This window comes from Rhipicephalus microplus, chromosome 6 (assembly GCF_043290135.1).
Source record: "Rhipicephalus microplus isolate Deutch F79 chromosome 6, USDA_Rmic, whole genome shotgun sequence".
NCBI lineage: Eukaryota > Metazoa > Arthropoda > Arachnida > Ixodida > Ixodidae > Rhipicephalus > Rhipicephalus microplus.
The window spans coordinates 47,690,199-47,706,673 of record NC_134705.1 but is presented as its reverse complement, the minus strand read 5'-3'; the positions used below and the strand labels follow the sequence as shown (position 1 = coordinate 47,706,673).

Sequence of the window (16,475 nt, the reverse complement as noted above, 5' to 3'; positions counted from 1 at the left end):
TATACTCGAAGAATTGTTCATATAAAAGGGCCCCAGAGTACTGCAGAAATTCTTACTCGCTCTTATCATACCAAATGTACTCTGCATCTTGAAGTGTATGTACTTAAACAAGGGGAACTGCAGTACTTGTTCACAGGACCTAATTAACGTGATAAACTCAAAGGCACCTGTGTCTAGCGACACACCTATACGCCGTCTACAGCGCGGCGTTTTCGAGAAAAGCTCCGGCTGTCAGCCCTCTCGCTCTAATTCGTTTCGATGTGAGACGCTCTCTCAGAAAGAACCGTGCCTACGGACCAGAAACGTAGCGCCAACCCAGCTGTCTTGTCCAGACCGTCTAAAACTGATAATTTTTGGGATCGCGACCTTGCTATGACACCTATAACTTCTCTTTGGTAATGCTTGACACATATGCGTAGAAATAAGGCTTTAAAAAGTTATTAAGACAGTGACAAAGTCTAGGGTAGTTATCTTGCAACAGCGAGTGGCCGGATCTTATAGAGGTTCCTCGGAATAACTGAAGGCCTACGCAACAATGGTTTATTAAAGTGTTTTGTTGGCTTTGTTAGTGTAACATGTTTACAAAAAGGTTTGTTTTGTAAACTACTTCAACCTATAAGATTATTTAGAGCCCACAGACAAAAAAGCCGTATAAGTTCTTCAGAACGTTGTTGGTAGTAAAAAAAACGTTATTTTAAAGAAATTAAATTGGACGAAAAGATAACTTTAGTCGGCAGGAACCAGACGTGCGAGCTTCGTATAATTCGCCCGATGGTCTGCCAACGCAGCTACTGCCTCGGTCATTTGACGCGTTATTCGAAGGCCTCAGGTTTGGGCCCTGCAAGTGGCAGGTTATCTTTTCGACCGATTCATTATATTTACAATTAACTTCGTACAACTACACATAGGACTGCTAATACTTTATTTGGCCTTCTTGGCTGTTAGTTCTTTAAATGAGTTATTTCAACTTACTATATCCTCAAATGTTCCGCATGAAACCTTACTTGAGGGGTGAGCGACTTAAAAGTGGGTATCAAAAGTAATGGTTAAGATGCAGCTAAGTGTACCTCTTGCGTGGCATTGCTTAAGGGCGCAAAAACGTGGTTTACTGCCGCCTCATTCGGAAGGCCATTCCAGTTTCGGGGGGTGCGCAAGAATAATGACTGCCCAAATAGTGTGGTGTGAGCACGTGGTGGAAACACAGAATCAGATGACATGTCTGAAAGCCTCAATAAACTGGTTGGATGAGATGGTCGTCACGTGGGCTCTAATAAAACAATTTGTAGAAAAGACAGAGACATGCGATACGATGATAAGCAGTGGGGGTAGGAAGCTTTACTGTTTCTTTTTTTTTGGGGGGGGGGGGGTTAGATTTGGTAAAGTTACGGGAGAAGTCTGAAGCACAGAATTTTGATTGATATGTGGGGTTTAACGTCCCAAAACCACTATATGATTATGAGAGACGCCGTATCGGAGGGCTCCGTATATTTTGACCACCTCGGGTTTCTTAACGTGCACCCAAACTTGAGCACACGAGCCTACAACATTTCTGCCTCCATCGGAAATGCAGCCACCGCAGCCAGGATTCGATGCCCCGCCCTGCGGATCAGTAGCCGAGTGCTTTAGCCACTAGACCACCGCGGCGGGGCTGAATAAATAAATCTGGCTGCTCGGTTCTGGACAGACTCCAGAATTTGAATGTGATTGGTGGGGGTCGATGACGGCAGATGTATATTCAGGTCTGCAAATGGGGATAGAAGGGAGTAGTTTAATGGATGGTGGTGCCATAAAATTTTACGGTGTATATAAGGAAGAGCACCGTTAGGAAAGTTAGCTACGTGATATATTCAGTAACACCAAGATAGGTCGCTGGAAAGATGGGCACCTAGGCAATTGATTGAATTATTAGCCGCTATATTGTAGTTTTTGATGCTGTGGGTAGCTAGTGCATAGCTTCTGCAATGGTGGAAGGAAATAAGTAATGTTTTGTTCGTGATGACAAGGCCTCAACCAGGTGCTACACCACAGTCTAATGCGTAAAATCTCATTCTGTAGGAATGAAATATTGGCAGAGTTATCTATTGGGCGTTGTAGTTCTAAATATTCGTGTGCCTAACAAAGAAATGCTACCCCTTAAAGTCCGTCTCCTTTCGTTTATTTCTATAGAAAGTGCTGAAAAACAGGAGTACAAGTTTTGAGAGCACATCTATATCAAGTTAAATTAAAAGAAAAAAACGCTAAGTATTGTGAGTAACTTCGACGACAACATGCTTCCATCTAGTTGTACAGCGCACGGAGCGTTTTCCTTTCGGTACATAAGAATATTAGAACAAAAAATTTTTCGGAGGGCTGAAACGTACGACGTCGCTCGTTGCCGTGGCCGCAGTGAAAGATTTCAAGCTGCAATATAGTCATAAGACCGCCATCAAAAGAAACTACTGGGATTCAGTGACTTTATACGCAATCTGCTCATCGGCTGGCTTTGTGGCATGCAGCGCAGACGCCTGCACAATGCGGGCATTTGTAGTTATTGACCTTGTTTTACCTGCAGTTGGTACCGCTGACTCTATAGAGCCTTCGAAGTAACAAACACAGCTGCGCAAAAAGTGATGTATAGAAATGTTCAGACATTTCACATGTAAAAAAATAATCCAAAATCAGTTCTTGCTAGGCTGTGGCCCTTAGTACGGTAATTATGCTAATTTTGCTCAACAATTATCTTTACTAGTTTTGCTGAAATAAAAAGCCCCAAAGGTGGTTTCATTATGTCACATGCCAAAGACCTTAAAAAATCAATAAAAATTCGGTCAACGGATAGGGACAAGTGCAGTGAGGTGTGAATGTCTGTTACCAATTCGTAAAGCTGCGTTTGACATTAGAGTTTTGGTCGGAAGTCATGCTGATTGTTTATAAATAAATTATCTCGATTGAGATGCGCCAATATGTGTGTAGAATATGTGTTCAAGCAGTTTGCAATTATTAGAGGTTAGTGATATGGGGTGATAAATATTGAAGACAGTGTTACCACATGTCTTAGTTATGGGCACAACGTGAGCTATTTTCAAGTCTTCGGGCTCACATCCAGAGTCAAGTGACTGTTGGACTAATAAAGAGATCGCGACTACTGAGAAATGACTGGTTAATTTTAAAAGTATAGCGCTGATGCCATCCGGCCCTGGGGTAGTCTTGAATGGTTAGCCCAGGCCCGAATTTTGTTATGAAGGAGACGATTTTCGTATGTGTGTGTGTGTGTGTGTGTGTGTGTGTGTGTGTGTGTGTGTGTGTGTGTCGTTGTGTAAGCGATACCAGCATTACATTACATTGCTGTGAAGTAGCCAGCTTATGTAGTCATATTGTGATCAAGGAAGCACTGGCGACTGAGACATGCTGCATATAAAGGTGGCGAAGTCTATATCCTGTAATAGCAAACATCGAGATCGTTCATTCTTTAGCATAAGGCAAAAAAAAACGTCAGGCTTTTACAGAACGAGCCATACAATAACAGTGAAAATAGGAAAACGTCTACTAACCGCTACACACTTGCACAATTTTTTGTGTAATTTCCGCTGCTGTGACAGACCGCGATGAAGAATCATGCTGAAAGCTTTTGTGATGGTGTAGTTGGAGTATTTGACGACCCACTCGTTACGCAATTCACATTGTGTGAGGCCTGTTTGTTGAGTGCTATTGATTGATATGTGGGTTTTAACGTGATTATTAGAGACGCCGTAGTGAAGGGCTCCAAAAATATTGATCACCTGGGGTCTTCTAATGCACACACACATCTAAGCACACGGGCCTACATCATTTCGCCTCCATCGAAAACGCAGTCGTCGCAGTCGGAATTCAATCCTGTGGCCTGCGGGCAATCAGCTGGGTACCTTAGCCACTATAGACAACCGCGGCGGCAGGGCGACGTCTGGTTGTTCCTTTGCCTTTTCAAAACCCTTCATTACTACTCATAATAGCGCGATTTCTTTCCCGACATCAAACCTGCCTAGGGCCAGCTTGCAATGAAGTTTCAAACATCGACGTGGCTCTGTGGACGAACACTGCGCTGGCACGCAGAAGATCCGCGTTAGGATCCTATTGAGTCCTTGATGTTTTCTTTAGTTTCCCGTTTTTCTTAGTTTATGCGCAAGTGGTTGCGGGCACTGGCGACGGTGGTGGCGGTGGTGAACTACGGCGCCACGCACGACCCGTGTTGTTATCTAAAAACATTTCTCGCTGTAAAACAGAGCACATATTGTGCAGACATAGAGAAGGAACACAGGACACCTTTTGGCTGAAAGACCGCCAGGCCAGTGCCGAATGCGCAGCATAATCACAGTGAAAGTTGGAACAGGGGCCATGCAGAGTTCTTTAACACGAAATTGTTTTATGCCGGGGTGCACTACAGCTCCGCTATCGTACATCCAACGCAGTAAAAACATATACTAAGAGATCACAAAGAAGAATTCGGAATGGCAGCATTCGTCGCGCGGGATTGAAGGAGCAACCTCAAGATTCTGAGTGCAGCGGTAACCATCGTGCCATGGATTGGCTCTTGTTTTAGGAGCTAACGGCAAGCGATTCATACACACCACACACCGTTTGGCAGTCCTTAGAGCTTGGAAACCTCAGCGTAATTTGCTTAAAAGTGGTGAGGTGGCGTGACAGGCTTGCGTTGGGCACGCTCTGAAGGTCATCGCCTCCACGAAGCACTGCCTCCACGGAGCATAGTTTCTCCTGCATGCGCACCTATCAGACTCGCCGTTCCGGAGAGGACGAGTGTGACTTCGCAAGCTGCCACGGCCGCATTTGCGAAAGGAGCATGTTGCTCACACACGGCGTAGGAAGAATCACGAACGTTGTTGGCGCTTGTCCTGTGTATACTTGTGCGCTCGTGTCATGCGTCTTTCAGTTGGAACAGCGCATTTCAAGTGTCGAGCTACGACGATTTCAAGCCCGCGATCGTCCTGTATATGCTAATTTCGTGCGTGCTTTCTGCTTGAGGTGACTTTGCAATTTGTTCCTGTTGTTGCAACAAGGCAGAACAAATGCTCAACTTCGTCTCTAAAGAGAGGTTTCATTTCCGTGTTACACCGATTCCTTTATAGGGGGACCAGCCACTTTTTTATAAAGACACTTGGGGTAAGTGCTACAAGCCCACTTGCAGAGTACCCACTGTGCCATAAACGTTCATAATTTTCGTGTGGCAGAGAGGCATTCATTATGATAGCCTTCATTTTTCATGGAAGCGTAGCACTCGCTATACAGTTGCGACAAATTTCGTAAATTTTTTTTATGCTTCGGCTGACGACATTGAAGAAGTTTACCTAGTGCTATAGCAATGGGGGTCATACCAGCGACGACCGACTCATTGTGGAGTTCGTATTGTGTTACGCTTGACTATTCAGTCGTTGTTCCAAAGCTGTTTATTACACACAATAATTCGATTTCTTTTCCGAGATGAAGCCTGCCTAGGACCAGTTTGCAACGGATGTGCAAGCATCGGCAGAGCCAATGCACCGAGCTTTCGCCATATTCATATGGGCGTATAGGTGCGATAGGGTAAGCGAAACCAGTTTGATTTGCCGAGTCGAAAGTGGTGAGCTAGGTTTGGCACATTTCTTTATCAGACAAAGTGTTATTTTTGCTCTTTTTAGGTGAGCAGACAAATGATTTTCTGCGCACAGTTATGTAAGTTCGATTGGTCGAGGCACTTCCTTTATTTATTGTAAAATCTGCAGATATGACGGGAGGAGAAGTCACTGGTTAATTGCGTGAAGTGGTAGAATCTTCTCGCTTTTTACAAACTGACTTTTTCATAAAATACTTGTGTTCTGTGACAGGAAAACACTGTATAGAGATTTAGTGGGTACATACCCTTGTTGGTTGCGGAGTGGAAGGTGTGTGGAGTGGGAAGGCCAAGGAGAAGATGTATTCAAGCGGTTGAAAAAATGCCCATAACACACGCTGAAAAACGTTTTTGAAGAGACATACAAAGGCGCTACCCGTAAAAACGTGGCTACATAAAAGAGACATAGACGTCCCTTGGTCTCATAACTGCTCACTTTGCGACAAACCAGACTACTGAACATCAGGCAATTAGAACACTCCAACTTATTATTGTATTCAGAAGCCCACCGTTGCAAAGCCCGACCGGCCTATTCCTCAGGGGTGAGAAAGCCAAACCGATGGTAATCATGAATGACAGGAAGAGACTCACTGGTTGCCGATAATTCCTTTCCGTTGACAACCTGAACTGGATCATGGACCCTTTTGCTTCTCGACCAACCATTACTGCAGATACTCTCCCATCGTTTTCATTCCCAGTTTCTTTCTGCAGAAGGAGGGGGTGGTGAGTAATCTGTAGCGTCATAATCACCAACAATCTTCATCATCATCATCATCAATTCATAGCCACCACGCCGCACCTCTCGCGCAGCTCGTGCATAGCTCGAGCTGCGCGAGAACAGAACGAGATCATGCGCCTGGCTTGAGGGACACTGGCAGCCGCCGCCGCTCCACTTCAGTCCCGACGAATAAAGTGGCGACTTTAGCACGACCCCGTCCGCCGCCTTCGACGTCGTCTCGCGTCTCTCTCTCCTCTCTACCCACTCGATACACAGGTATTTAGCAATAAGGAACTGCGATGGGTTCCCAATTGATTTAATCAAGATGACAGCCTGGCACAGCATATGATGCTGTCGAATGGCTGGATTTCATTGTGACCCAGACAGGCGACAGCGAAACTGTACCTTAAATAAATCACTTCATAGTTTGAAGAGGTGATAACTACTGATGAATTTGTTACTTCATGTTTAGAAAAGGTAGAAGCCCTGCTTACAATGTAGGAGTTTTCAGGTGGGATGTTCTCTAGCAGTGCTTAACAGCCGTTGTAGTGTTTGGGCTGGTATGTTGTTGTGTAATGTAATATATTTATCATGGTTCGTTGCGCTCGACGTCAAACCGGAAATAGACAAAAACGGCTTGGCTTCTAAAATTGCGGGCTGGTACACAAGAGACCCGGGTAGAAATCACATTCTCTTCTTGGTGTTTTGATTGACTCTGTTGTTTTTTCTTCTTTCACGCAACGGTGTTTACGGACACTGGCGGTGGCCGCGGACAACTACGGTACACGCGACTCTTGTTTAGTTCTCGTAACAGCTTTCGCAGTAACAAAAGTTAATCAATAAAAAGCACTCTGCACGCCAACACAAACGATGTATACCACTAACTTGAAAGGTGGGTATTGGTGAGAGACGCATCATACGTCCGCATTTCGTTGGTGGTGCCATGTCTACATGTCTATGACCGCCAACAATCCTGTACACATAACCTCTGAAAAGCAATTTGCCGTGTCATCTTGCATTACCTACGGAAACAACACCTTCACAATGTGTATAAGCCGCTAAAATAACCATGAGAATTCATGATTGCTAGTCCACACGACTATTGTGAGAAGTAGGAGATCAATACGATAGCATAATGTTCCCTGGTGCTCAGATTTGTATGCACGTTAAGGAACCCCGGGAGGTCGAAATTTCCGGAGCCCTCCATTGCGGCGTCTCTCATAATCTTATGGTGGTTTTGGAACGTTAAACACCATATATAAATCAATGAAATAATCAATCGATGGCATAATGTGAAGCTGATCTTCCAGTACCTCCTCAACACTTATTGATTAATTTATTTCTGTAATTTTGCAGTTGTACGAGATTGCCAGCATATGTTCATTGTGTCTTTTGTGCGTTTTAGAACGCACTGAAGATCGCATTTGGGTTAGGGAGGTTAGTGAAAAAGCAACGTCCCTATAGGTCTTAAATTATGTCATCTTCGGCAGCCCTATTTATCGAGAACATTAAAATTTAAATATGTGCAAAAGGACCAACACTTTTTTATTACGAAGGTGGAAGTTCTTATGATACACACCTTGTTGTTGCAAATAGGCACCAAACTAACCCTAAACTACTAGCGCAGTTGGCACCACAATCATTTGATGATCCTTTACGGACTCACTTTACCGAAGAAAGAGCTAGTTCTATTATGCAATAATATATTACACGTTTTCAGAAAATAATTTTGTCATATCGATTTGGTAATAATGGCTAAACCAAGCCGTTTGTTCATCATGTCTGAAATGATATGGCTATTTACGTTCACAGCATATGTGACAGCAGTGCTTCGATGAAAACCTGAAGTGACATTGGAAATCACAAAAATATAAAGTTGAAACAGGAGGATTCCGGCATAGGTTCTACTCATGAGATTCTTAGGAGCATAAAAAAACTACATAGGCAAGTTTTTTTTTTGTATCTCCTTTAGTGTGAAACACTGTATTGGAATTTAGGCCAGTAAAAACAGTACACGTAGACTGGTACTTTTAAACTGTAATTTACGGAAAGCATCCTTTCTTCCGTAAAGGTTATCACAACGGTAAAACGTGTTCAGAGCTTGCGCAGAAGCAAAGCAAGTACAATTCCATAAATGCTTTGCGTAAGGAGGACATATTGTTTCTTGTTTATTTTCATTGAATGCTCCCGTTTTTCTTTTTCCCAGAACGCTAGGTATTGGCTTCAGCTGATGACAACAAATTTTGTCACCAGTCAGCCATTTAATTATTCGAAACAATTGCTCTGTTGCTTCTTTGTTCGGGACAATGCTATTAGGGCATCGCTGTACCACATCAATAAATAAAGAGCTTTATAGCTTGATCTCCTGAAGATGTATGCCTAGAAAGCAGTGCGCTTTCTTATGCTGTTGCATCAACACCGTCCAGAACCAATATCGCAGGGTGACAAAGCCTCGAGATATGGTTCCTGACTTCGCTGCATCAACGGAGAAGCTATAGATGCTATACGCAGACAGGATGGCATCTGGAGCGTGAAATGGAATCGTGGTCAATATCCCGTAGTGTCACCTCCAAAGGAATAACTGGCCAGTTCTTAAGCCAGCGTGAAATTACTCTAGACGACGTCAAGCATCTGCATTATTAGGGCACCCATGCCTCAGACATGTGCTTGTGTTGTCGTTAGGAAGATATAGACGGACTCATGCGTTGCTTTGCGTGTGACAAGTACCAATACTATGATTAGTGAAGGAGTAAAAAAAAATGGCAGCACATCCACGGAGTGAATAATGGAGAGTGGGGCGAAGCATTCGTCCATCCATTCGTTCTTGCTTCCGTCCGTCCTTTCGTCTGTCTGGGTGACCGTCCATGCGTCCATCCGCCTGTCCGTGCTTGAGTCTGTTCTTGCGTCCGCACGTCCATATGTGCACCCGTCTCTGCGTTCGTCCATGCATCCGCCCCTCCGTCCGTCCATGTGTTCATCGGTCCGTGCCAGCATCTTTAAGTCCGTTCATTCATCTGTCTTTGTGTCCGTTTGTTCATCTATTCAACATTCCAAGTACCACCATCTCGCATATTTTCATCATATATTCCCCATATAGAAGCACCGGCATCCAGCGAACACTCCAAGGACTAAAGGAGAGGTGGCACACGCACACTTTCTTACGCCTTGCACTTCGTGTCTACTTTCCACCTTTAATCACCTCGAGTTCATGGTATACACTAGTCCACAGTGTTCATGGCCCTGCGGGCCAACGCTCACTAAACCTTTATAAAACCAAGGAGGTTACGCCCAGCAAATATAACGTAGCAACCCTTTCTTATCAGATAGTGCTGAATGCACATGCCAATGGCGGCTAATGGCGAATGAGAGGCAGGAGAATTCGGCTTTTACTTTCTTACGGCTTGCCCTACGTATCTACTTCCCACCTTTAATCAGCTCGAGTTCATGGTATATACTAGTTTACTGTATTCATGGCACTGCGGCTTAATGTTCGCTAAACCTTTTTAAAACCAAGGAGGTTACGCCCAGCGAGTATAACGTAGCAATCTTTTCTTTTCAGATAGTGCTCGATGTACATGCCAATGGCTGCTGATGGGGAGCGAGAAACAGGAGAATTCGGTTTTTAGTTAACGCGCACGCTGCGATTTTTTTATTGTTCAACAACGCACAGGAGAAATCTCCCACTGTCATCACCTTGCAAGTCAAAACGTAAAACTGGTTACGCACTACGACTACGACTACTACGAGTGACGAATGGGTGCCGCTTTAAGGACCTTCGCCTCTAATAAAAGATATTTTATATATCTTCTGGCTATCACCTTCAGCCTGACTACGCCCGCTTCTGGGCAAACGCCTCTCCCATGATCCGCCAACCATACAGCTCTTGTGTTTTCTGCTGCCTAGTTATTCCTTAGAACTTTTTAATCGCATCGGCCCACCTAACTTTCTGTCACCTTTTCGGGCGTTTGCCTTCTCTAGGAATCCAGTGAGTTACTCCTTGAGCGGTGATTATCCTGCCTACGTGCCACGTGCCTGGCCAGTGTTCAGTTCTTCGTCTTAATTTCAACTATACTAACCTTAATCCCGGTCGTTCCCTGACCCACTCTGCTCTCTTCTTGTCTCTTAATGTTACCAACTTTTTATTTCCCTCGTTCACTGCGGCATCCTCATTTTAAGCTTAATCGTCTTTGTAAGCCTCCAGGTTTTCGCCTGTAGATAAGTGCCGGCTATATGCGGCTGGTGTATACGTTCCTCTTCAAGGTTAGCGGCAGAATATTGCTGTTCAGCATTTGAGAATGCTTGCAGAATGTAATGCATTCCATTTTTATTCTTCTAGTTATTTCGCTTTCATGGTGAAAAAATTTTAGCGTCTCTCCACCTAACGCAAAGTGCTGTTTTCTGTCAAGACTTCTGCAAATTACTTTAGTTTTTTGCATGTTACTTTTCAGACCTACTCTGCTGCTTTCTGTGTCCAGTTCAGAAATCATGAGCTGTAATTTGTGAGCTCAGTTACACATAAAGGCAATGTCGACTGCGAATCGCAGATTATTAAGATACTCTCTATTAACTCCTATTGCTCACTCTTCGCAGTCTAGGGCCCTGAAAATTTCCTGTAAACATGCGATGAATAGCACTGGAGGGACCATGTCTCTCTTCCTTACACCCTTCTTTATTGAGATTTTATTGCTTGGGAATTATATTCTGTTCTTTTATTCATCAGAACTATATTACTATCGGTATTGTGATATTGGATATTCCACGTGGTTCTTTGATTTGAAGACTGTGTTATGAGAAAACGAACGATTCGTTACGTGGCCTCTCAACAAAGCTTGCTGCTGCAGTAGGTGTATCATAGAAAGTGCCAACTTAATGGCCTATGGACTCAAGGCCTTCTGGAGGCATCAGGGGTGACGACCATTTTTAACTTCTGGAAACCATGAAAATCGTCTGTCAATGCCTTAACTTTAAGCTACACACAAAACTATTACTCTTTCACGTTGCGCTTCCAGACTCTAAGTTTGGGTTTCATAAAGCCACAATGCATCAGGTACATCATCGTAATCAGTGATCGTTGCTAACGCCATATAAAAAGGCATGACCCTTTTCTGCTACACCTGACCATTGTGCCACGTAAACGCATTATTCATCAATATTGTCACATGAAAAACAATGCTGTTTTAATTATTCTTTACAGGAAAATAAAAGGAGAGCGATGTTTGTAACAGTGGATTAACAAGCCAGCCAAGTGCCTCGACTTGATGGAATGGCTTAACATACCCCATTTGTGTAAGAGCCGCAGTTATTTTTCGCAATTTTTCTGAGGGGCGCCTCTATTATAGTGGTGTGATGTTTTTGTTCAATTTTCAATATACGCATGCAAAAATCAATTTAATCATGCCTTTTATACCTAACTTTGGGGTTTTTGAAGTCTATTTTTGGCAATCCTCGCCTGAGGACTTCATCGGCATCGCTGCTTGGCCTTGCGTGTTGCTGCTGCCAGGATCATGCACACGATCTTGTGTTCATTTGTCCGCACTGCCATCAATGGCAGTGAAAATCGTGATGACCCTAAATCTCTTCAAAATAATGTTCATGGAAACCACAGGCCACAAGTTAAATATCTGAGAACAGAGCTCCTGAAGCGACGTCCTCTTTGTGGTTACAAGGCAATTTTGATCGTTTAAAGAAGCTAAGAAAAGAAAGTTGCGAACAGTGGAACGTAAAGTTCACGAGGAGCTGAAGGAAATGAAGAGAAGCATGGAATCCCTCAGTAAGAGCTTCGAGGAATCTAACCGCCTGGTTTCAACCACTGTAAATGAAAACAAAGCTTTAATAAAACAGAACGAGGAACTTCAGCAGAGAGTAAACCTGCTTGAAAAGAATCTTGGTGAATGCCAAGAAAACCTGGTCAAAGCCAAACAATAATCAAGAAACGGGAATTTGGAAATCAAGGGCGTGTCGCAAAGTCTCAATGAAAGCATTCCATATGTCCTAAAGAAGTTAGGTGATGCTGTTGGCGAAGCTATCACAAGTGCTGATATAGAAGTGTGCCACAGAGTAAACACCAGAGACAAAAACAACAGTAACATCATCATACGATTTCAAAGGCGGAGCAAGCACGACCAAGTGCTAGAAAAAGCACGAAAGAAACGATTAACAAATAATCATCTTGGTCTGACATCATCGGAATAATCCTCGGAAGACCCACCAATTTACACTAATGAGCACTTCTGCCCACATCTCAAGAAACTCTTAGGAATGACGACTGCGCACAGGCGTGAATGTGGGTGGAAATACGCATGGTTCAAAAAGAGATCCATTTACGCTCATCGAACTGACACATCACCTGTCCTGCTAGTTCAGCATTAAAGCGATCTTGACAAGATCACCGCGTAAAATTCCGTGACGTTTCTAGCCTTCACTGCAGCGTCCGAACAATGGCGAACGGTGCAATTCTCCCAGCGCACGTAGTGCAAATTACAATAGAGATAAAAACCAGTAAATCGGTTAAACTTCTGCATATTACCGCTAGATCAATCAGATCAGAAAGTGATGACATAATTACATTTATCTATTCTTGTAATACGGCGTTCAATGTAATTATGTTTACCGAAACATGGTACGATGATGACACTGAGCATCTTGTGATGCCCGGGTACAACCACTTCTTCCTAAATCGTAAAGAAAGTAGAGAAGGTAGTGTGGCCTTGCAAACTAATTTTTCTGCATTTCAGTTGATTGATGGCTATACTGTTGCCACGGAAGACTACGAGATTTTGTGCGTTATGAAAGACTACCAAATATTTGGCGTTATTTATCGACCACCACATGGCAGCATACGCGGATTTCTTGGTTTATTCGATAAACTGCTCTCGTTTGCGAGCAACAATGCATATTTCTTAACTATAGGTGGTGATTTGAACATTGATGTATTGAAAGATTCAGCGCCTGCTGTTGACTTGTTAATTACACTGCAATGTAATGGGCTTCGCAATGGAATCACTACGCCAACCCGTGTTACCACTACATCCACATCTTTGCTTGACCTGTTCATCACAAACACAGTTGCTGAAACGTAATTTCCCGCGTCACAATCTCCAATTTGAGCGATCATCTGCCTATCATGCTAATACTTGAACAGCAATCAACGCCTAAAAAACGAAATGAAATGAAAACATACCAAGACACATCCACACGTACACTTGAGGATTTTAGGGAAAAACTTTTGCTCATTAATTGGAGTGAGATAACGGCCCTTACAGATGTGAATAATGCGTACGATAAGTTTTTACACATATTTAAACAGTGTTATTACGCTTCTTTTCCAGTTAAAGCATACCACGGGTGCAAGAGGGCTCGCAAACCGTGGGTCACTCGAGACTTGCTAAAATTAATCAACGTGAAAAACAGGATGCTTGAGGCTTTCCTTAAGACATGCAACAGTGAAACACTGCAAGAATTTCAATGTTTCAGAAACAAATTGAACAAAGCCATTTTGACAGCAAAGGAAGAATATTTTATAACAATTTTCGACAATTACTGTCTACGAAAGAGTGACGTAGTCTGGAAAAAAATAAATAATCTCTTGAACAGACAGCCAGTATCAGACGCCGTTGCCTGTATGGTGGTCGATAATGTGTTATTAAGCGGGGAAACACTCGCGAACTGTTTCAATGACTTTTTCGTTCAGATAAGAAACACGGACATTTCCCCGGTTACTTCTGTAGATGTTCCACGGTTATCACGGTCTTTCTTTTTTCAGCCTACTTCTGTTTCTGAGGTGATTACTCTTTTTTCTGGCCTTCGGAACAGTCGTAGCCCCGATGCAGACGGATTACTAATTAAACCCGTTAAGTACCTACTAGATTTGATCAATCCTGTCATCGCACACATATTTAACAAAGCTATTTCATGTGGCGCTTTTGCAAGTAGCATGCGAGCTGCTAGAGTGACAGTAATTCATAAAGGAGGCGACAAAAATAGCTTCTCTAACTACCGTCCAGTATCGATATTGCCAGTTTTTTCGAAAGGCCTTGAGAAAGTTATTATTACCCGCATCGAGAGCTTTAGTAGAAGATTTATTCTATTAACTACCTATCAATTTGTAATTAGAAAACATCGTTCCTCAGAGGACCCACTCTTTCTCCAAAAAGAGCTCTTATTAGAAAACATAGAAAAAAACATTCACAGTAGGACTATACCTCGATTTTAGCAAAGCCTTCCATCGTGTCTATCATGATATTCTTACAGAAAATTAATTGCTATGGATTTTGAGGAGTAGCATCACAACTTCTTTGCTCCTACCTAGACGAAATACTTCAATTTACCGAAATAGGCATTCACAGATTACGTCTCAGGCGTATCTCTTGTGGAGTACCACAAGGCAGTATTTTAGGGCCAATGATTTTACTGTTTCACAATAATGATGTAATACAATTAAACACCGATTGTCTGTTGATCATTTACGCCGATGACTGCACTGTCTTTTTAAAGACCAGGAATTATGTAGCATTCAAGCTGAAGCAAGTACGTTCTGTTTGAAGCTTAATGACTGGTGCCAGGCGAACAGCCTTGTATTGAATGAAGCCAAAACTAAGTGTGTTATATATGGTGCTCGCGGTTCGCTAGCTGTAGTACCTCTGCAGCTTGTTCTAGGTCCGTTCACTGTTCGCATTGAAAAATGCGTTAAAATGCTTGGCATCATCTTTAACTAGCACATGTCATGGAATGTAGTTGTACCAGGTAAACGCGGTTACGCTGAAATTGGCTAAGTATGTAGGACTAATTAGCCGTCATCGACACATACTACCAGCTAAAATAAAGAGATTACTTTACGATGCGCTTTTTGATTCCCACCTATGTTACTGCTTCCTGGTATGGGATAAAACTACAGCCCTTAATATGTCAAAACTGAGCATGTTACAAAAGAAAATGGTTCGAATTATTTCAAATGTTCCCTTTCTAGAACACACCACCCCTCTTTTCAAACAGCATGAAATTGTGAAAATATCAGATCTATATACTTGCAAATTGCTTAGCTGCTACAAAAAAAGCAACACTAGGAAAATTGGACACACTTCCTAAACTCGTGAACCTTACACAAAACGCAATTTCTTATCATGTCCGATATCAACCGCCTTGGCACGTTTCATTTTGCACGCACACACTATGGAACACAACGCACCTGACACACTGTCAGAACAACATTAAACTATTTCAAAATGCAAGGAACAGATGTTTTATTCCACACAAAAAAGGAACTTAGTATGGTCACATAACAAAGTAGCCTTTTCCTATATTGGAGTATACACGTGTTTCGCAAGTTATTTGTGTTTTCCTTTTTCCTTCATTATTTATATGATATGATATATATATATGTATATATATATATATATATATATATATATTTATTTATTTATTATCGTTTTGCTTATAGATGGCGCTGACTGTCACTCCTACTTTTAAATTCACATATAAAACCAAAAAAGTGGATGGAGGGAAGGCCGCTGTGGTAGCTCAGTGGGTAGAGCATCGAACGCCTTATTCGAAGGTCGTAGGTTTGATTCCTGCTCACAGCTGGTTATTTTTTCATCCACTTTTCTTTTTTCTTTTTTCTTATTTACGTTCCATTGGTTCTAATAGCTTCCTCTGTACAATCCTTGGCATTACTGTCTGTTAGATCTCATCAATATTGTGTTAAAACACGGAAAAACGAGCCCTTAGGTATACACTTCTTTGCCATATATATATATATATATATATATATATATATATATTTAAGGGAGGACCCCTCCCAAAACTGTTGGAAAATAAATATATTTATCCTTGTTGACAACGCTCCCGTTGTGCCATATCCCATACCTTCACGAAGACTAACTGGCCCATTTCTGCCACTATAAATATATATATATATATATATATATATATATATATATATATATGCGCATGCATATAAGTATATAACTGTGCATTGTACATTTTAATGTACTTGAAGTGCCTGATATATTTCTTTCCATTTTTTGTTTTTTTTTCTTCTTCTCTGGCTTTGTTTTACTTTTTGTTTTGTTTTTGTCCTTCTTTTTCTTTTCGTCTTTTTTTTCTTTTTTCCTCGTTATTTATGTTTAGCAAGCGTATAAT

At 42.3% G+C, this 16,475-nt stretch overlaps 1 non-coding gene across 1 annotated transcript; it reads left to right on the top strand.

The window, feature by feature from the left end:
• The first annotated feature begins 15,843 nt into the window (after window positions 1-15,843).
• On the top strand, window positions 15,844-15,916 carry TRNAR-CCU (transfer RNA arginine (anticodon CCU)). Its single transcript has one exon. It is a non-coding gene; the product is annotated as a tRNA-Arg (tRNA).
• The last annotated feature ends 559 nt before the right edge of the window (window positions 15,917-16,475 follow it).